General features: G+C 39.1%; 1 protein-coding gene across 1 annotated transcript in view; it reads left to right on the forward strand.

Moving 5' to 3' along the window:
- COLEC12 (collectin subfamily member 12) overlaps positions 1 to 21,453 on the forward strand; it is a 242,615-nt gene that overhangs the window by 152,914 nt on the left and 68,248 nt on the right. The gene's annotated exons all lie outside the window — the stretch shown is intronic.

Genomic DNA, 21,453 nt, shown 5'->3' on the forward strand with positions numbered 1-21,453 from the left:
TACTACCTAGCTGTGTGACCCTGAGCAAGTCACTTAACCGTAATTGCCTAGCCCTTGCCACTCTTCTGTCTTAGAATTGATAAGAAACAGCAGATGAAGGGTTTTTTTTAATAATAGAAAAGAAAAGAAAGGAAAAGAGAAGAAAAGGATGGACTGACCATTCTTAACTCACAACCCTGTATAAAAATAGGGTACAAAAATAGGCAGTGCCAGGCTAGACTTACCCTAAAATTTCCCCACATAAATGATTCTGATTGACAGTCAGCTTGTGGATGTTCTTGTAACATATTAACATATATGGACAATGTGGAACATGTTGAAGGTATATACATCAGAAATGCATGTGGTCAGGGTATAGGCATGGAGGGCACACATACATAGAAAATGTGGTCAGGCAAACAAGTTGAGCCCCTTTCTATCCTGAAAAGGAGCTGGTAGCAACTAGCACCATTATTTGGCTCTCTACCACCTTAGGTGAGCATGACATTCTCTGTTAAATAGCATGTTGTCTTTGCTAGGAATCTCTGCTGGCCTTGTGGTCAGTGTTCTGTTACTGCTCCCATCTTCTGGTCTTCACCTCTTTTAGGGGCATTGACTGGATTCTCTGTTCCCTTCTACTTGATGCAGAGGTCTCTCCCTAATTCAGCACAAGATAATGCAATGAGCGAGCCAATACCAGGCAGCCAACAAAAGCCAGCAGAGATCCCCAGACTATAAGTTTATTTTTTAGCTGTCCTTTTTTTTAGGGTTCTGATTAAGGTCCATGATCCCAAATCATTGTTTGGCAGAGTTATTATTCTTGAAACTCCAAAAAGAATTCCTTGTGACTCTTGTTTAATGTCTAACTTTTAGCCCATATTCCCACACCAAAAAAATCCCATAGGACCTACATGGAAGTTTTGGTCATAAAATCCAACCTACTATCCAAATTGTCTTTGATTGGTGTAAAAGTACATTGGATTAAGAACAAAAATACCAGGTGAAGCCACAGTGCCTTAGTCCTTCCTTTATTGGGCAAATCTGCCTGAAATAAAAATGCTGACTTCTCATTTATTTGCTTCTGCCCAGCACATAAATGCCATGTCTCTCTTTGTAAGTAGATGTGAACAACACCTAACACATGATCATCATGCCTACTCAAATGTTAGCACATAGTATAGTGGTAGTCTCTCTGTGACCGAGAATGACAATTGTCTTTGTGCAGTTTCATCTACGGTGTACCCTCATGTGGTTTTGGAGTCCAAAGGCTGAGGCGCACAGTTTGTGGCACTTGGGGCCTGGGACGCCAGTTGTTACGGGAGGTGCGGGTGTGGCCTGGTGTCGGCGTTCATGCGCAGCGGCAAGACATCGACGTCGCTCATCTTCAAAGGTGGCGGCGGCATGGTTAATGTGGGTTCTCCAGCTGCTTCTGTCAGAGGCAGCGAATTCTAGTTGCTTTGGTGTCATGCCAGCCCACTTCAAGTTGGACTTTAGCTGATCCTTGAATCTCTTCTTTGGTCGGCCTTGTTTCCTGAGTCTAGCTGACAATTCACCATAGAATACCTGCCTTGGTATTCGCTGTGGGTCCATGCGGATGGCGTGTCCAGACCATCGTAGCTGGGTTTTGAGGACCAGGACTTCGATGCTGGTGGAGTTGGCTCTGTCGAGGACTTCCTGATTGGTGATTCGGTCCTGCCATCGGATCCTCATGATTGACCGGAGAGAGCGTTGGAATTGCTCCAGCTGTTTCATGTGCTTCCGGTACAGTGTCCATGTCTCACAGCCATACAGGAGCAAGCTGAGGACCACTGCGTTGTACACTTTGAGCTTCGTCGCAGTGCTTACACCTCTGTGTTGGAGGACTTTGCAGCGCAGCCGCTCGAGTGCCTGGCTGGCCTTTTGGATCCTGGCATTAATCTTGTGGTCTAGGGACCCGTCGTTGGCGATGGTGCTGCCCAGGTACTTGAAAGTGTTGACATTAGAAAGCTGCATGCCATCGATTGTAATGCACGGCTGGTTTGTTGGCCTCCCTGGTGCAGGTTGGAACAGCACCTCTGTTTTGCTGAGGCTGATAATCAGGCCAAACAGTTTTGTTGCGGTAGAGAACCTGTCCACAATAGTTTGGAGATGATTTTCTTGGTGGGCCATGAGAGCACAGTCATCTGCGAAGAGAGCTTCCAGGATGAGTCTCTCTGTTGTCTTTGTTTTTGCAGTCAGGCGGCGAAGGTCGAATAGTGAGCCATCCAGTCGGTATTTGATGTAGACGCCCAGGTCTAGATCCATCACAGCATGTCGTAATACTTGGGTGAAGTATAGGTTGAATAGTACCAGAGCGAGGACACAGCCTTGTTTCATGCCATTGGATATGTTGAAGCGATTGGAAGTCTCTCCACCAGATAGGACTTCCCCTGTCATGTCGACATGAAAGAGCTGGATAAGTTTGATTAATTTTGCTGGGCAGCCGAGCTTGCTGAGGATCACCCACAATGCGTCCCTGTTCACTGTGTCGAACGCCTTTGTCAGGTCTATGAAGACAATGTAGAGACTCAGGTTCTGCTCAAGGCATTTTTCCTGCATTTGCCTCACCGTGAAGACCATGTCGATGGTGCTGCGATCTGGTCCGAAGCCACATTGTGATTCAGGCAGGTTCTGCTCTGAAACAGATGACAGGAGTCTGTTGAGTATAACACGGACGAGGATCTTTCCAGCAGTGGAGAGTAGTGAGATGCCTCTGTAGTTGTCACAGGCTGCTCGTGCGCCTTTGTTCTTGTGTAGGGCTACGATGGAGGCATCTCTGAGTTCTGGGGGCATGTCTTCCTCCTCCCATATGCTGGTCAGCACTATGTGGAATGCCTGAAGTGCCTTTCCATTTAAGGCCTTGTACACCTTGGTTGGGATCCCATCTTTACCGGGTGCCTTGCCTGCACTCATTTGTTTAATGGCTTTTTGGACTTCCTCTATTGAAGGAGGGATGGCAAGTTGTTCAATGGTGCGATTTTGGGGGATCTGGTCAAGGGCACTTTGGTCGACTGAAGAGGGTTGGTTGAGAAGCTGACTGAAGTGTTCTTTCCACCTGTTGCTGATGCCTTTTTTATCTTTTATGAGAGTGTCACCGTCAGAGGATAGCAAGGGAGTGATGGTGGGTTTTAATGGCCCATAGACAGTCTTGAGGGCACTGAAAAATTGTTTGTAGTTTTTTGTATCAGCAAAGCGCTGGATTTCTTTTAAATATTTTTAAATCAGTCAGTAGGATCCTTTATTTAAAAACTGAATATCTGCTGATATGATTCAATTTAACAACTATTTATTAAACATTTACTATGTGCCAGGAACTATGCTTCATTCTATACAGTAAAGATGTGTGTGTGTGTGTGTGTGTGTGTGTGTGAGAGAGAGAGAAGAGAGAGACAGACAGACAGACAGACAGACAGAGACAGAGACAGAGACAGAGACAGAGAGAGAGAGAGAGAAACACAATTCTTGCTCTTTAAGGAATGTACAGACTACTGGGAGAGAAACATAACATGATACAAAGTAGATAACCATTATACAAAGTAGAATGTTAAGAGAATCAAAGTGCCCCTTTATAGGCAGAAGTAGCACTTGGATTAAGTGGTGAAGGAATAGAAAGATTTTAAAGGATGGTGAAAATAAGGAAGATGTCTCAGAATTGTGTGCATTCTTGGATGAAGAAAGTGGCAGGTTGAGATCAGAGAATACTAGTAGTCACTTGGGCTAAAATAGAATGCCTGATAAGGGAGTAATGGAAAATAAGTCTAGAAGGGCAGTTAAAACCAAATAAGAAGAGCCTTATAAATATTATTAATTAATTTTGTAAATATGGTAAGTTCCAGGCAAGAGAGTATCCGTTTTATCCCATGGACAATGGGATTTTGATTGAAGGAATAACATTGTCAGATCTATTGGGAGATTATTTTGGCAGCTATGCAAGGTATGGACTATAGCAACTAGAAGAAGGTAACAAAGATGTTGTTGAAAGGGTACAAGTAAAAAGGGAGCATAAGGCCCTGAAATATAAAATGGCAGTTTGAGCAGATAAAAGTTTGATGAAAGAAAAAGATATTGCGGAGTTAGAACAATAGGGCTTGAGTAGAGGAATGAGAAAAATGTAACATCATTTCAAGGTTATGTCCACTAAGGATAATGATGGTACCCTAAACAGCAGTGAGACTATCTTGACTAGCAATTATCACACTTAAAAAAAAAAAACCAAAAACCTTACTTTCCATCTTAGAATCAATACTGTGTATTGGTTCCAAAGCAAAACTTCAGGAAGGGCTAGGCAAGGCAGGGTTAATTAACTTGCCCAGGGTCCTACAGCTAGGAAGCATCAGGGGTCAGATTTGAACCCAGGACCTCCCATCTCTAGGACTGGCTTTCAATCCACTGAACCACTTAGCTGCCCCCAATTATATGACACTTTTGGAATACACTTAACTATGTTTTCTTTTTATTTGTTTAAGTTCCCATGTATGTTCCTCCTCTTCCTTCCTCGCACTAGAGAAGGCATCATTTGACAAAAAGATGGCTGTATATATAAAATTTCTGTTGCTGTATATAATGTTCTTGATTCTGCTCATTTTGTTTTTCATAAATTCATTTAGAACTTTCTTTATTTAAAAAAAATTACCCTGATGGTCATTTCTTATACTGCAGCAGTGTTCCATCAAATTCCAGAATTTACACATTTTTTCTCATTTGATCCTATCAAATCCTATCCTATTATTTTCCCCATCTATAAGTTGAGGAAACTGATGCCAAGAGGGATTGAGTAAATTGCTCAGGACCTTATGGCTACTAAATGTCTGTGACGGGATTCAAACTCAGGTCTTCCTGACTTCAAATTCAGTGCTCTATCCACCAAGCTATTTATCTGCCTTAGGAAAAGGAATAGATTTAGGTGGGAAGATAATGAGTTCATGTTTGGATATTTTGAGTTTGGAAATGTCTGGTTGTCTGATAGAGATTTTATTGTTCTTATTAAGTAGTTTTTTAGACCTGGCTGACTCTTTGTGATCCCATTTGAGATTTTCTTGGGAAAGATACTGGAGTGCTTTGCCATTTCACTCTCCAGGTCGTTTTGTAGATGAAGAGACAGGCAAACAGGGTTAAATGACTTGCCCAGAGACATAGCTAGCAAGTGCCTGAGGCCACATTAGAACTCAGGAAGATGAGTCTTCCTGACTTCAGGCCTTGGACTTTATCCACCATGCCACATAACTTTCCAAGAGATATAAGGTTGGAGATATGAAGTTTTCACTCAAAAAGACACATTTTGGCTGGATGTAGAGATTTAGGCCTCATCTGTATGGAGATGATCATTGATCTAAAGAGTGTATGAGATCACTAAGAGTGAATGTAGAAAAGAGAAGAAAGCCAAAGACAGACCTTTAGGGAATAGATACAAGGAAAGGGGGGGAGGGGGAAGAGCTAAGGTCTACTGAACCACACATTCCTCACCATTTTACTGAATCGTGTTTAACCTCGTCATGCATGTGAAACCACCAGATGGCTCTTGTCCAACACATTAACTCTAGCCCTTGTTTTGTCATTATGACATGATTGGATGCCTCCTCTCAACCCTAATACTGCTTTTTTGACACTTGGATCTCCAGCTTCCCAGAGTGCCTATTGCTGGGCAAGCTGGACTGAACTGTCATGGAAAGAGATTCATGAACTCTCTAGGGAACTTGATCATACCCTCACTTTAAATCACTTGTCAGAGGAAGCAAGAGGCCATCACTTAATGGAACATTAGGAGGACTTTTAGTATTTTGAACTTTGAACTGGATGAGTTGTGGTCTCAACACTAACTCATTTTCTTTTTATCTTCTGCCCTCTTTTCTTTTGTCTCCATACTTTCTCTTCTCTTCCTTCATTGTTTCAAGATTGCAACATTACATGCTCTTAATTTGTTGGAAAATAAGTCTATTCCCCTGTACACTTGATTACCTTTTCTGGGCAGTTTTGTTGAGTAGTAGAAGAAGAAATTGAAGGTTCTTTAAGGTCCATCTTTAAAGCTGGAGAGATTGCCAGAACAGAGTGAACTCACCTCTTTACCTCCCTACAATCACAGAAGGAAGTGGTGTGGGTAGTCACAGGGAGGCTAGAAAGCATCCCCTGAATTTCAGCTTATCAATATGATTATCTGTCCCTGCCTCTCTGGAAGGATATGCCAGTTTCAATAAGAGACCCTTGAGGAGAACCAGCAGCTGTTTGGGTTTCAGAGTCTTCAGAATGTGTTTGGGAAAGGATGATACTATGTTTGCAAAATTATGAAGAAAGAAAGGTACAGAGTAATGGGCTAAAGTTTGGAGAGTAAGGAGAGAAGGTATGAATAGCAGCATTGCTGAGACTAAAAGTGAATGATGGATAGAAACAGGAAAATGAAGGACATCGAGAAAGAAGCCCTTAGAGATGTTAGTCTAGCTTTATTTGAAAATTTCAGGATTTAACATCAATTTAGAGCTAAAAGCGACATCAGAAGCTATTAAATACAATACCTTCCCTTTACAGATGAGAAAAAAGGTTAAGGATATATCTGGGTTCACACAGCTACTAAGTAAATAAGGCAGAATTTGAAGCCTGGTCTTTCTTACTTCAAGTCCTATCCCCTATACTAGTGGTATCAAACTTAAATAGAAACAGAGGACATTAACTCTACATGAAAATCCTTGCGAGCCATATATTGATTTAGAAAACTACCTAGTAACATTATCTATATTTTGTTGTGTTTCCCAATTAGATTTTAATCTCATTTGGGAAACAATTCGTAATTTTAAAATAGTGCAATTGACATTATATCATGCAGTCATCAGGAGTCTTTGGCATTGTTTTGGATTGCTGTATAGCTGAGAATAGCTAGGTCATTCACATGTGTTCATCAAACAATATTGCTGTTACTGTGTATAATGTTCCCCTGGTTTTTTTTCCCTTCATTTTGCATCAGTTCATATAAGTCTTTCTAGTTTTTCTAAAATCATCCTGTTCATCATTTCTTATAGCACTTCCCTTACAATAATGCACCACAACTTGTTCAGCATTCTCTAATTAATGGACATCCCCTCAATTTCCAATTTTCAATCCCACCTATTAATAAACATTTCTTAAGCACCAGCACCTACTATTATGTGCCAAGGGCTATGGTAGACACTGAGGACACAGCCAAAAATGAAAGTCCCTACCCTCAAGGAGCTTATAGTCTGTTGAGAGAAACAACATGTACGTATAAGTTAATACAAAATAAATCTAAAGTAAATTCAAGAAGGAAGCAATAGTAGCTGAAGGGATGAAGAAAATCCACAAATAGGAGCAGTCATTGAGTTAGAAGCTTTTTTTTGGTATATCCAAATCTTCTCTTGTGTCTGAAAAAGGCTTAATGAGCACAGAATTCAGTTTTAGAAATAATGCTGAGTGATGAGAATCCAGTGTAAATAACAGGTGTGTTTGTATGCTTTGGAATTTTCTGCCCACAAGTGGTTTCGGTAGTATTTTTAAGTGTTTGTATAGGGCAGTGAGAGAAGGGCAGTGAATTGGGATTTGCAGTCCAAAAGCTGACACCCATAATTATAGACTTACAATTTCATTTTTTGTCACTTTTCCAATCTTGGACATCCTTCTTCTCTGCATGACATCTTGCCATTCTAAGTAGTGGAGACATTCTGAGGAGCCATAAACTCTTGGTAGATGAAGCATGATCTCACATGCACCTGCTTTGTGAGGGTCTTTTGGGATTTACATAGCTCCAATGCCAGACTGCTCATCACTGTATTAGAAGGCTAAAGATCCAAGTACAAGCTTTGAACAATCAGCTATATAGAGAATGAGAATCATTCAAAAATAAAATGGGCCTTGGGTGCTGGCAGCAGGACCTACGGATTCCCTCCCCTGCAGCATGAATCCAAAAACTCAACCAGGCAGAAGTTTCTATGACTGCTTTGGAAAACTCATTCTATTTTAAAAATAGATGTGTGTGTTGCCTTTCTGTGTCCTAGCCATGGATTTTAATGACAGCACATTTCTGGAGGGCTAATTTGGCTTCTTTTAGTTGGCTGGCTCTATGGCTACAGAACACACATTCGAAGGCAGTGAGATGAAACCTATTATTCAGGCCACCCCAGAATATGCTGTTTGAACCAAATGTTAGGGGTTGCCCAGACAGGACAGCTTATCTGATACAGATTATCTGTAGATATCTTTCCAAACTAGTTAAAATGAGTTCTTTTGTGTTTGATTTATCACCAATTAGAGGGTTGTCCACTGAAACCTGTAGGATGCCTATTCAATGTCACAATTGCTGACCTGTAATGTCATTTTTTACATGTTGGACATCTTTGGCAGTCTGATAAAGTCTCTCTCTCTCTCTCTCTCTCTCTCTATATATATATATATATATATATATATATATGTCCCTTCTCAGTATGTTTTTAAGTGCATAAAATAAAATACATATAATTGAAAAGGAAACCAATTATAATTGCATATAGTTATCAACTTTTTTTTAAGTTAACAGACCCAGATTAAGAACAGGAAATAAAATCATCATGGTTATAAACTTGACTTGAGAATTTTTCTTATTTTATCTTTGCAACAGGAGTGGCTTAGGAACTCAGAGACAACTTCTCTTCCTTTCCTATAGGACTTCCAATCTGGAATACTCCCATGCCTTTCTTCTAGACTCACCAGGTTTCCTTTCTTTTCTGCCCTTCTTTTCCCCTCTTAATTTCTTAATATTCAATGCAGCTTTCAGAAAGACCCTCAGACCAGGTCTGGCTCCACTGGTCATACTTTGTGTATGAACCAAGTTTAGCAAGATGGTAGGCTTTGGCCTCTGACCAATAAAAAGAGCTTCTATACTCAAAAAGCAAATGGAAAGAGTCAAGGTCAATGTATTCTAAAAGTCCCTGAAAATTTTGACCCTCATATTAAATTGTGATTATGGTGATTCTTTCCAACCATAGCTCTACTGAAAAATAGCCATGCTTATCTATCAGGAACTAGGTTGGGAATATAACTTTTCTACTACAGATATGTTTAGCAGCAATTAGTGTTTCAAAATGTAGACATACAGAAGGCATGATCCTACTACTGTGGTACTCAAAAGCACAACAATTTTGATCCAATCACAGGGTTTGGCTTGCTACAGTAGAACTGAGATCCCAGGACAGCAGAAGAACTAGGCAAGAAAAAGAAATATTCATTTCACACTAGACAGTGAAGTCCTAGGCTTCTCTAAGGAAGCAAAATGATCCTTTGAAAAGTAATTCACACAGAGTGTCAGCTTCTTGCCAACTCTATTTCACTGCAACCAGCCAAAAACAGCCTAACTTTGTTTTGAGCTGTGAAAACAGCTGTTATAATAAACTCTCTCTCTCTCTCTCTCTCTCTCTCTCTCTCTCTCTCTCTCTCTCTCTCTCTCTCTCTCTCTCTCTCTCTCCTTGCTCTCTCTCTCTCTTTGCTCTCTCTCTCTCTCTCTCTCTCTCTCTCTCTCTCTCTCTCTCTCTCTTTCTCTCTGTGTGTGTGTGTGTGTGTGTGTATGTGTGTCTATTTATCTGTCTCTTTCCTGACTGTTTAAAATAAATGTCTCCAGCACACAGATTTTCTGGGGTCATGATAAGATTTTTAATTGATGAAACCCAATAAGTTTTTTTTTCTGAAGTTAAGAAATGAAAAGCCACACAGGTTTTCATATTTCATATTAAATTCATATTAAACATGTCTGTTTAAAATATGTGAGTGAAAAATCCTGTAGGTAGGGGCCCCTTGAAATCCATAGTCTCATCATTGGGACCTTGATGGGGAGGGCCAGCCTGAGATTTTGAACATATTCTACATGTTATGGCTTTTAGCTTCCCTCTCCTACCCTAGCCCACATTTCTAGCTAAGACAAATCCTTCCCACTGCCTGTCCCTGGGGCCCTAGCTAACTAGGTGCTTAGCTTCCCAGATGCCTAAAGATAAAACCAGATGTGTCGTGTAGCTTTGGATTCACTGCTACTGTTGAATCCCACAGAAAAGAGTTGCCAACTTTTCAAGTTTTTAGAGTAGGGTATCTCATAGTAGGACATCTGGACCTCAGTCGTCAACATTCAACATTGACTTATTGGTTTTAACCATGTATGAACTATTTCCCATTTTTTCTCTGTGTCTGCACAACCTCTGATTTTTTTAAAAGGATGGTTTTTAATACTTATTCATGCTTTATGTCAGACTCCCACTTCATCTTTAGCTGATTAGTGTGCTGGCCACATGGGCAGCCATGGACCATGCTTTTGTCACAGAATGTCTTTGCATGTTGAAATGCCTGAACAACAATAATAAATGTTTGTTGACTTAGCAAGAGCCCCAGGAGCAGTCAGTGGAAAGGACTTGCCTGAGCTAGTAAGTATCTAAGGCTGAATTTGAACTTAGGTGTTCCTGACTCCAAGTTCAGCACTCTATCCACTGCAATATCTAACCTGCTAAAATATATATTAGGCACCTCCTATTTTCCAAACACTGTGGGAATACAAATACAAAGAGGCAAAAGATAGTTCCTGCATTCCATGAAGAAAGTTAGCAAATAAATATGTCCAAATAAGCCATATTCAAGAAAAAATAACAAGCAATTAAAAGAGGGAAGGCATTAGAATTAAAAGGAGTTGAGAAAAGTTTACTGTAAAAGGTTGGATTTAAGTTGGGCCCTAAAGAAAGCCAGTAGGTGGAAATGAGGAAGGAGAACATTCCAGACTTCAGGGATAGTTAGAGAAAATACCCAGAGCCAAGAGATGAAGTATCTTTTTCAGATAAAAGCAAGGGTGAGTATCATCAGATCAAAGAGCAAGAGTTGATGAGTAAGATATAAGAAGATTGGAAAGGTAGTACAGAACTAAGTTATGAAGGACTTTGAATGTCAAGCAGAGAATTTTGTATTTGATCCTGTAGTCACTTGGGCTTCATATCAACATGGTGGTGGCAGGATGAGAAGAAAGAAGGGGTCATATTTGAGAGGTTTTGCAAAGATGAAATCCATAATCCTTGGCCATAGATTGAATATGGTGATATAAGAGAAAGTAAGGAGTCAAAGATAGTAAATTGAAACCCAGAGGGACTGGGAAGATAATGGTGCCCTCAACAGCAATAGGGAAGTTTGGAGGAGGATAAGGTTTAGGGGAAAATATGGGTTCAAGTTAGATATGTTGAGTTTAATATTTCTACCACATATCCAGTTTGAGGTGTCTTAAAAACAGTTTGAGATGTGAGATAGGAGGTCAGCACAAAGATTAGGGCAGGAAATAAAGCTAGTTGTAACAAACCTCAGAATATTTTGGACTCCTAGATAAGATACCAAACTACTTAAATAAATTTAGCTTAACCAGATGGGAAACACAGGGAAAATGAAGTGGATGAAAAATGCATATCATCCAAATTATGATATATAATCAGAGATTGGAGGGACAACCTTTAGAGTCCATCTATCTGAGTATATGTATATGTGTATACACAAGAGCACATAACTCTGGTGCAAATACCAAATGGACAATTGGACAATGAGTTGTACCCCTAGATTGAGTAGTCAGTCAATCTGGCTTGCCTTTGAGAAATTATAAAATTCTTTCAATGACCCCAAACTTTTTCCTGAAACAAAGTCTCATCTTGTTCATACTAGTATGTTGTTGTATAGATGTGAGTCATGGAATGCTACAGTCACTAAAGAATTGAAGTTAAGGACCACCTGAAGGACAATGGAAAGATAAATCATGACTAGGGGCAAGTTGCAACACATGACAGACAAGTAATTACAAAAAAAAAAAAGAAGCAATTTAAAGAATGTTTTCACATAAATATATGAGCTAAAAATAACATGTGCAAGAGGGAAGGAAGTCCAGTTCAGTGGATAGCCCAAGTGCTCCATTAATCTAAGTACAATGTCAAAAGAACTTAAGGAAAGCCCATAAAAAGTTGGGCAAACTTTCTGTGGCAAACTTTTGGTAGCACAGAAGTTTTTATAAAGAAATATTTACTTCAAATGGCATAATCACAAATAAACAAACTTACTCCCAGAACATGAGAGACATAATATACTACCTCCATACTACCTCAGTTTCTGGAGAGGGGAAAGGAATTAGGTTGATAATTTGGTTCCTGTAGAACACACAATCTCTGTTCCAAGTTCAAAACCCTCTTTGGGCTTGAATTCCAGATAACCCTGACTTCTCAGAACTTCTATATTGAGCTAGTTGATTGAACCCATCCTACCTACAATAAATACCTCAAGGTCACCATTGCTCCAGCTCTTGAATCTGATGGGATCACTACTGTTAACTGAAATTCAAAACAGATAACACATGAAAGAGGCATTTCTTGGAATTGGGTAAAAAGAAGAGAACAAGGAAAGAAAGTCCTGCCAATCCATGGCATCTGAACTGTGGGTAGATGATGATCTTCACTAGATACAATGGGAAGGAACACATGAAAAAACAGAAGTGAAGCATACCAGGTATTATTGGTGTATTGATATTGTATCTTAAGTGCTCATATATCAAACTCATGGTCATGTTATTTATTGATTATCATATTTCCAAATCTTCACTCCAAAGGACAAAAGAATTCCTGAGCAGGGCATTATTTGCCACAGGGTCCTAGCTTCCATCTTGGTATGGAATGTGGTGTTAGACGACATTCCATACCAAGCCATATATTTGATTAATCTTCTCCTCTTTGATTATATGATTGTCAATTTAGCCAATGTTAAAACCTATGCCATGTCACATGTTCATTAGCTACTTCCCACTCCACATTCCAAATCTCCCCAATAAAATTTAGGGACACGTGTAGAGCTCTCTCTCAATGTCATCAGAGGAGCACGCATGATGGAGCCCATATTTTTTAACTCCTTGTCTCTGAGTCTTTATTCCTTTGTGTGTGTGTGTGTGTGTGTGTGTGTGTGAATCTCTCTCTCCTCTATCCATTTTCCCTCCATTTGCAATCTCCTTCTCAAGTGTCTACCCATGAAAATATTAATATGTAATTGCAGGAGGTTACAACAAGTCAGAAAGTTCACCAGAAATAGAGCTACAAGCCATTTCAGTCTTGTCAGTCTTAACAAGGTAAGCAGCCAATCAAAGGAGGCTACTCCCCCCTAGATTACAGGGAACAAAGAGGCTTCCATTTGAGGGAATCTGTATATGTTCCAATGGCCCTTCATGGTGCCTCTATATAAGGGGGTTCTCAGTTTTATAGTATGAGCTGCAGTATGAATAAGTCTGTTTTGTAGTCTATATTACATTGATGAATACATTATGCATTGTTTGAATATTCATACTGGTCAGCCCACAGACCCATTGAAATATTAGAGTGGAATATTGCCCTCCCAAATTTTTTTCACCTGATTATTTTAATTATTATATAGTTGTTTTATTATTCTCTTAATATAATACTTGTATATAACAACAAATATATAATTTTAATTAATAATATAATTAATAGGTTGCATTCTGGTAACAAACCTCTTCAAATTTAGCTTTGTTGATCCCTAGATGATAGACATACAATCCTTCACTGAAATCATACCAAAAGTCTTTCCAACTTTGTGGACAAGAGCTAGTATTCAGCCGATATATCCTCCACATACCAAATGACTCACTATCACAAAACAATGAAGCATCCAAATAAGACTTTGACAGGTGAAATTACACACCATCTGCATTTAAAATTTGTGGACTGAAGGGATCTTTAAAAAAACAACAACAATGCTTATCTTCCATTAGAATTAATATTAAGTATGGTTCCAAGGCAGAAGAGTGGTAAGGGCTAGGCAATGGAGGTTAAGTGACTTGTCCAGGTTCACACAGATAGGAAGTGTCTGAGGCCAGATTTGAATCCAGGACCTCCCATCTCTAGGCCTGACTCTGTAAACAGTGAGCCACCCAGCTGCCACCAATGAATGGATCTTAATAAATAATTTATCACCTATATTTCAAAATTATGGTTGTTTAATGTATTCATCATTAGCATCTGTATATCTTCATTATAATAATGAGATATCAAAATAATATTTCTTCGTTGCCTACATATGTGTTGGACACTTGGAGAAGTGATATAATGAACCATAAAATATGATCCCTAGCTTCATAGATCTCACATTCTAGTAAAAGAGAGAATAAATCTATGCAAAAGAAGAGAGAATGTGAAAGTACTAGAAATTACTATAGGAGATCAGAGTATCAGAGGAGAGTTTCTTCCTTGTTCTCTTTGGCTCTTCCCACACCCCAAATTAAATGTAAGCTCCAGGAGGTCAGAAATTATTTAGTTTTTTTTGTTGTTGTTGTTTGTTTTGTTTATGCCTGACATCTAGGCATGGTGCTGTTTGTGTAGCAGATTTTTTTTTAATTTTTCATTGAATTTAGGTGGGGAAAGAGAGGGAAGGAGAGAGAGAGAGAGAGAGAGAGAGAGAGAGAGAGAGAGAGAGAGAGAGAGAGAGAGAGAGAGAGAGAGAGAGAGAGAGAGAGAGAGAGAGAGAGAGAGAGAGAGAGAGAGAGAGAGAGAGAGAGAGAGAGAGAGAGAGAGAGAGAGAGAGAGAGAGAGAGAGAGAGAGAGAGAGAGAGAGAGAGAGAGGAAAGGAGAGAAATGGAGACAGAGAGAAGGAGGGAGGGAGAGAGAGGCAAAGGCTGAGAGACAGAGGGAGGGAGGGAAGGAGAGGAGAGACAGAGAGGGAGGGAGAGATCACTTTTTTCTGTATAGATGCAGAGAGGCTTCATGAAGAAGATAAAATTTGAGTTTGAATGTGAAGGAGAGAGAGGAATAGTTCAAGAGAAGCAGAGGGAAGATATTCCAGATAGAAAACTAAGTTTTAGGAAAGGAAGGAAAGCATGGAGTATGTTCAGGATAGAGTGTGTTAGCAGCAACAAACAATGAATTTTGGTTGGAAACAGAATATCTAAAAGGAAGTGGTGGGAGATAAATCTGGAAAGAAAGTTTTAGGCCAGAGTGGGCAGGCTAAAAAATCTGGACTTTATTTGGTAGGTAACCAAATAAGGTAACCAAAGGAACCTTAAGATTTTGGAGGAGTTGGGGGAAAGAGTTGGCAGAAAGAAGTAATGATAACAAAATGTGGAGATAAATGAATGCATAAAAATGCTTTACATTTATATAATCTATCTTCATAGATAAAGAGATAGTGTTCTATATCTCTCTATCTATAGATAGATATGTATATATATAAACTATCAACTGTGAAAAACATATTCCTCAACTATAGAAAAGTCTTGGTTGAGTTAAAAGGATTATTTATTAAAAGGGAAAGTGATAGACATGCATGTCAGGGGGGCAACCAGAATGAAGTCCCCACAGCCCAAGAAGAGTAGGGACAGTTCATGCTTGCAATAAGAAGTGGTTTGGGAAGAAGTTGGGTGGGAGAATGGGCAGTATCTTCCAGGGACAAGTGGAACACAGAAGCAAGATGCTTTAGAACATTCAGTGGCAATGGCTGACCACAAAGATGGATTAAGTTGGCTGCTTCAGGTAGAGTTTGTGACGGACAGCACAGCCAGGTCAGCTACTGTGAAGGCAACTGGAAATGAACAAGACTTCTGGCTCACTACAGACTCCTGATTGGTTCTTTCCTGCAAGCAGGCTTACTCTGTATCCAGTGTGTCTGCATAGTAAGGTAGCTCATGGAAAACAGACATGTTAGTTTCAGAAATATTTCTATACAAACCAGAACTTTTTTAAAAAATTCAGACTGTTAGACATTTTAGTGCCTTCTAAGGTCCTCTGTTACAAGCAGACCCTGTACTAAGGCAAAGCCCCAGAATAAAGTAAAACTTAAAAATTAACCTTTTTTTTTAAGAAAACAAAAACCTCATCAATTAATAGAAGGTACACCTCTATGGCAGGACAGAGTCCAAATGAGAGTTCTAAGTTTTTTAACATGGCCAACTGACAAATGATGGGCATCTTTGTGTAGTGGACACATAGGACACATTCAGCAAATGTGCTGGCTGACACACTTTGACATCATATATAGGTAAATTGAGGATGCTGGCTAGAAATCTCAGAAGAGCCTTCCATCTCTATGGTTCTTTCTCTTCTGATAATTCTACTTAACCTCCCAGAGTTTGCCACAACTAGGTACAAATCATACTATATGTAGGTTTGCCAAAAAAAGAGCTATAAAACTCCTAAGCCCCTGGCAGAAGACTATGGCTCATATAAGGAATCTTTAGTCCATCAGTCATTGACATGTTGGTATAATAGATAATTATAATAGATAATAGAAAGAGAACTGGACTCTAAATCAGGAGGCTGAGGTTTGAACTCCACCTTAAACCCACACTAGTTGTGGCACCTTGGATTTGTTGCTCCATTTCTCGGAGCCTCAATCTTTATATCTGTAAAATGGGGATGATAATGCTAACAGTTCATGCCTCGCAGGATTACCATGAGGAAAGCATTTTGTCAACCTTAAAGCACTCTACAATCAGATTAGGAACAGAGAACATATTTCCTCTGTATTCTTAGAAAATTGAATTTGAAAGAGAATTTTGAAATATCTTTATTGCAGAAAATGCTTTGATTTCCCCAAATTTAGTGACACGAAATGGAATGATTTTTAAAAAAAGATAGGTGTAGCTAGAATGAGAATGACATAAATGGATGATTGAGTTAAATATCAAGTTTGTGACAATTTTTGAGGTTCTAAGTACTTTTTTGAGTCCACATACTGGTTTTTCAGGAATTTGGAACATCGAAAGAAACTAGAGCCTTGAGAAACTGTTAACATGCACAAGGACAATGCCTAAATTGTGTGGGGCTTGTTAGGATTCTAAGTCTAGAATGTTATTGGGCAAAGGAGGTGGAAAAATATACCAAGGTGTAATAGGGAGAGTAAGGTTCACTGTTTGGTGTAAGACTATTCCTAAAAATCTTTTATTCAACTCAGAAAATATTTACTAAGCACTTATCACATGGTGCTGAGATGAATGAGCAGTTTCTAGAAAACAAATTCATTAATAGCAAGGAGAGCATTTGCAGTCTATTTCCCCCATCACTTTGTTGTTCATGGCCATTTGTCACTGTTGCCATATATCTGCCATCTTCTTATCTTGTCTAAGTAAATAACTACGTTTTTTCCTAGTTTTCTCCAAGAATATGTTTTCAGCCTTTATTCTGTGCCTTCTTCCAATCGATTCTGTATCCTGTGCATTACAGGGGAGCAACTTCTAGACTAGGAACCCAGCCCTTCTGCCAGAAACCTCTGACTCCCTCATCTCCACTCTCAGACATACCAGTCAGGCATGCTTTGTGCCTCATTGCAGTAGACTCTGGTGCAGAGGTAGAATTGTTAGAATTAAAAGCTCTAGAACTCAGAGAAATCTCTGAGGAGAGCTAACCCCTTTGTTTTACAGATATGGAAACAGAACCTCAAGAAGATGCAGTAACTTGGTTCAAAAGTCTCTCAAGTGGTTGCAGTAGAGAATGAATGGAATTTCATTCTCTTGTTTCCCGGTCCAGTATTCCTTCAATCCCAAAATACCAGTCCTGATCTCCCCCACTAAGCTCAAAGCCAGAATGATTTTTTCCTATGTAATGCTAGCTGCTTTTAAAAGCTTGTAGCTCAATGTTTACACACGTTCCAGAACTGAACATTGCATGAGTAAATTAGAACCTCTGACTTTACTAGCCCTGTCACAACCACAGCTGCACGGGGGCTTTTTCTTTTCTTGTCTCCCCTTTTGCTTGTAGTACACGTTCTCCTCCTTTACTAGGTGTTGTTTATTAGGTGTTTTCCCCTAAGTGCTGTATAAACCTGACAGATTGTTTCAAGGCAGCCAGTAGACTCAAATTTAGTAGGTAGTTATCTTTACTAGCCCTGCTGCTGGTGCATAATGGTTTTCAGGAAGGAAGAAGCAAAGCAGAATAGTCATATCTGGAAATCAAGATTGCCATTTACTCCCTTCTCAGGGACACGTGTTTTATGGCTTTTGGTGAACATCACCAGTTGTGTCTCTACTACATAATCCTGCTGACCTTCCATTTCCTGAGGAGTCTCTACAGCAATGGTTCTCAACCTTTCTAATGCCGTGACCCCGCAATACAGTTCCTCATGTTGCAGTGACCCCAAACCAAAAAATTATTTTGGTGGCTACTTCAAAACTCTAATTTTGCTACAGTTATGATTCGGAATGTAAATACCTGATATGCTTTAAGTATTCTCATTGCTACAAATTGAGAGGTTGAGAACCGCTGCTCTACAGAATAATAGTAGAACCTTCCTAGCCTTTTGTGTGCAATGATGATGCTACCAATCTGTCAATAATAAGGCACAAGTCTGAGGTCGTGTTCCTAATGGTCTTGTCAGGGTAAGGATGGTCCATACAAACTTTCTTTCTAAGGTCTTAGGACATAAATTCATATGGTAGTTTAAGAGATCAAGCCTATGGCAATGGAATGGTCAAGTTACCAGGTACATATGGGAACCAAAACAATATGGCATAGCATTGGACAAGAACATTGCGGTTCAAATTCCACCTCTGACATTTACTAGCCATGTAACCTTTGGCAAATCACTATCTCTGAGCCTCAATTTCTTCATCTAATAAATGAGTATGTTGGCTATGTAAATCAAAATATCTCCTATGTAAATGTTCAAATAAATATGCAATCTCTTCAGTGTAGATTTTCCTTCAATATTGTAGATCGCCTGTTTATTTTATTTTACTCCTCTTCATGTCTTCCTTCTATCATTTCATCACAATGGGTCAATCCAAGGTGTTAAGAACCTTCCTTGGAGTGTTCTAAATCTCTTATAATCAGAGAGATGCAAATAAAAACAACTCTGAGGTATCACCTCACACCTAGCAGATTGGCTAACATAACAGCAAAGGAAAGTAATGAATGCTGGAGGGGATGTGGCAAAGTAGGGACATTAATTCATTGCTGGTTGAGTTGTGAACTGATCCAACCATTCTGGAGGGCAATTTGGAACTATGCCCAAAGGGCAACAAAAGAATATCTACCCTTTGATCCAGCCATAGCACTGCTGGGTCTGTACCCCAAAGAGATAATGGACAAAAAGACTTGTACAAAAATATTCATAGCTGCGCTCTTTGTGGTGGCCAAAAACTGGAAAACGAGGGGATGCCCATCAATTGGGGAATGGCTGAGCAAATTGTGGTATATGTTGGTGATGGAATACTATTGTGCTAAAAGGAATAATAAAGTGGAGGAGTTCCATGGAGACTGGAACAACCTCCAGGAAGTGATGCAGAGCGAGAGGAGCAGAACCAGGAGAACATTGTACACAGAGACTAATACACTGTGGTATAATCGAACGTAATGGACGTCTCCATTAATGGCGGTGTAATGTCCCTGAACAATTTGCAGGGATCCAGGAGAAAAAAACACTATTCATAAGCAAAGGATAAACTATGGGAGTGGAAACACCGAGGAAAAGCAACTGCCAGAATACAGCGGTTGAGGGGACATGACAGAGGAGAGACTCTAAATGAACACTCTAATGCAAATATTATCAACAAAGCAATGGGTTCAAATCAAGAAAACATCTAATGCCCAGTGGATTTACGCGTCGGCTATGGGGGGTGGGGGGGAGGAAAAGAAAATTATCTATGTCTTTAACAAATAATGCTTGGAAATGATCAAATAAAATATATTAAAAAAAAAAAACCTTCCTTGGTTTCTTTTGACCTAGTATAGATACCAGTGGAGCATCCCTCATTGTCCCCCACAAGCCCAGCCTATGTTCTTTTTTTGTTCATATATTTATTTAATGACCTCTTTTACCCACTTCTCCATCATAATCTCCTATTTGTAGTCACCTCCATAGTGTGCTTTTCCATTGTCTTCTTAGTTACAATCATTTCCAAATCTCTTTTCCATGTTTCAGAGGCATGCAGAAGAATAGCAATATTAAGATGCTATTTTTGTCTTGGAGAGAAGTTGAGGCTCATCAAAGATCTTTGAAATTTCCCAAAGGCAATTCTAGCTCACTCTCTTCTTGCTATTTAATTTTGAGCCCAATTCATTGTCCATTTGTAGTGTTTGACTCAGATATATATTCTAATAACTGAGTTCTATATGTTATCTATCCAGTGCATATAGTCCAGTGTATGAACAAAAGGTATTCTTTATCCACTTGATTTTTCCAGTATGTTTTGTAGGCCAACTTCTTTTGAGATCTCTATAGTGTTCTGGAATTGATGTAATCAGCACAATGTTATTCATAAACAGTAACATTTGGAAGATACCACTATCCATAGAAAAATCTCTTTTTAACTTAAATTCTGTACTGAACCTCCTTAATGATAGAGGCAAACACCTTTGGGGAATGTACATATCCCTAATTTATACCCTGAATGATATTAATGAAAAGAAGGGCCTTAAACAAAATTATCTTTTTTTCAAGAATCCTAAATAATGTTGTCATATTCATGAGAGTCTATGGAAGAAGAACTTCTAAGGAGGGTACTTTGATCTGTCAAATCAAATGCCTTATTTTATAATCAACAAAAAACAAGTGCAGTGAAATTTTGTATTCTTTACTTTTTTCAATTAGTGGCATGTTGCAAACAAAGCGGTCTCCTATGGAATATCTCTAGTAGCATCCTGCTTGTTCCCTTCTAAGTATCCCCATCAAAAAAAAAAAACAAAAAAAACAAGACCTATGAGAAAGAACACTATCTACATTCAGAGGGAAAACTATGGGAATAGAAACACAGAAGAAAAACAACTGCTTGATCACATGATTCGATGGGGAAAGGATTGGGGATGTAGACTCTAAATGATCATCCTAGTGCAAATATCAATAATATGGAAATAGGTCTTGATCAATGACACATGTAAAACGCAGTGGAACTGCTTGTTGGCTACAGGGAGGGGGGAGGAGGGGAATAAAAGAACATGAATCATGGAACCATGGAAAAATTCTAAATTAATTAATTAAATAAAAAATTTCACAAAAATATATAAATAAAAGCATACCCTCAAAGTATGTTTAACTTTAACAATAAGATTATGTCCACTTTAAACATGGATTTTCCTCTTTGATCTACTGTATAAACTGAAAACATGAGAAAATAAAAAGTGACTCAGGCAATTCAGTTCAGAATACATTCCTTAACCTTTCATATAGATGAGAAAATAGGCATAGAGCTCAGTAATTTTCAATATTATCTTTGTCACCTTTTTGAGCAGCAATCCACACTTTTAGTATCTTCAGATATCTTGAGAATTGATCTTACAATGGTGTCACAATTGATTCCTCCAGCTTGAGCCTACCTTGCTCAAGACTACCTTGGTCTAGTTCAGCTGCTTTTCTATATTTGTTCTCTTCTATATCATTTCCTCTTCCTTATAAGTTCTAGTGGTGACCCTCTGTCCTTAATAGTGAAAGAGTTTATCGCAACAATCTTTGCTGATCTTTTCCATCTTTCCTGTGTTTGTTGTCCTCCTCCAA

Source organism: Monodelphis domestica, chromosome 3, assembly GCF_027887165.1.
Source record: "Monodelphis domestica isolate mMonDom1 chromosome 3, mMonDom1.pri, whole genome shotgun sequence".
NCBI lineage: Eukaryota > Metazoa > Chordata > Mammalia > Didelphimorphia > Didelphidae > Monodelphis > Monodelphis domestica.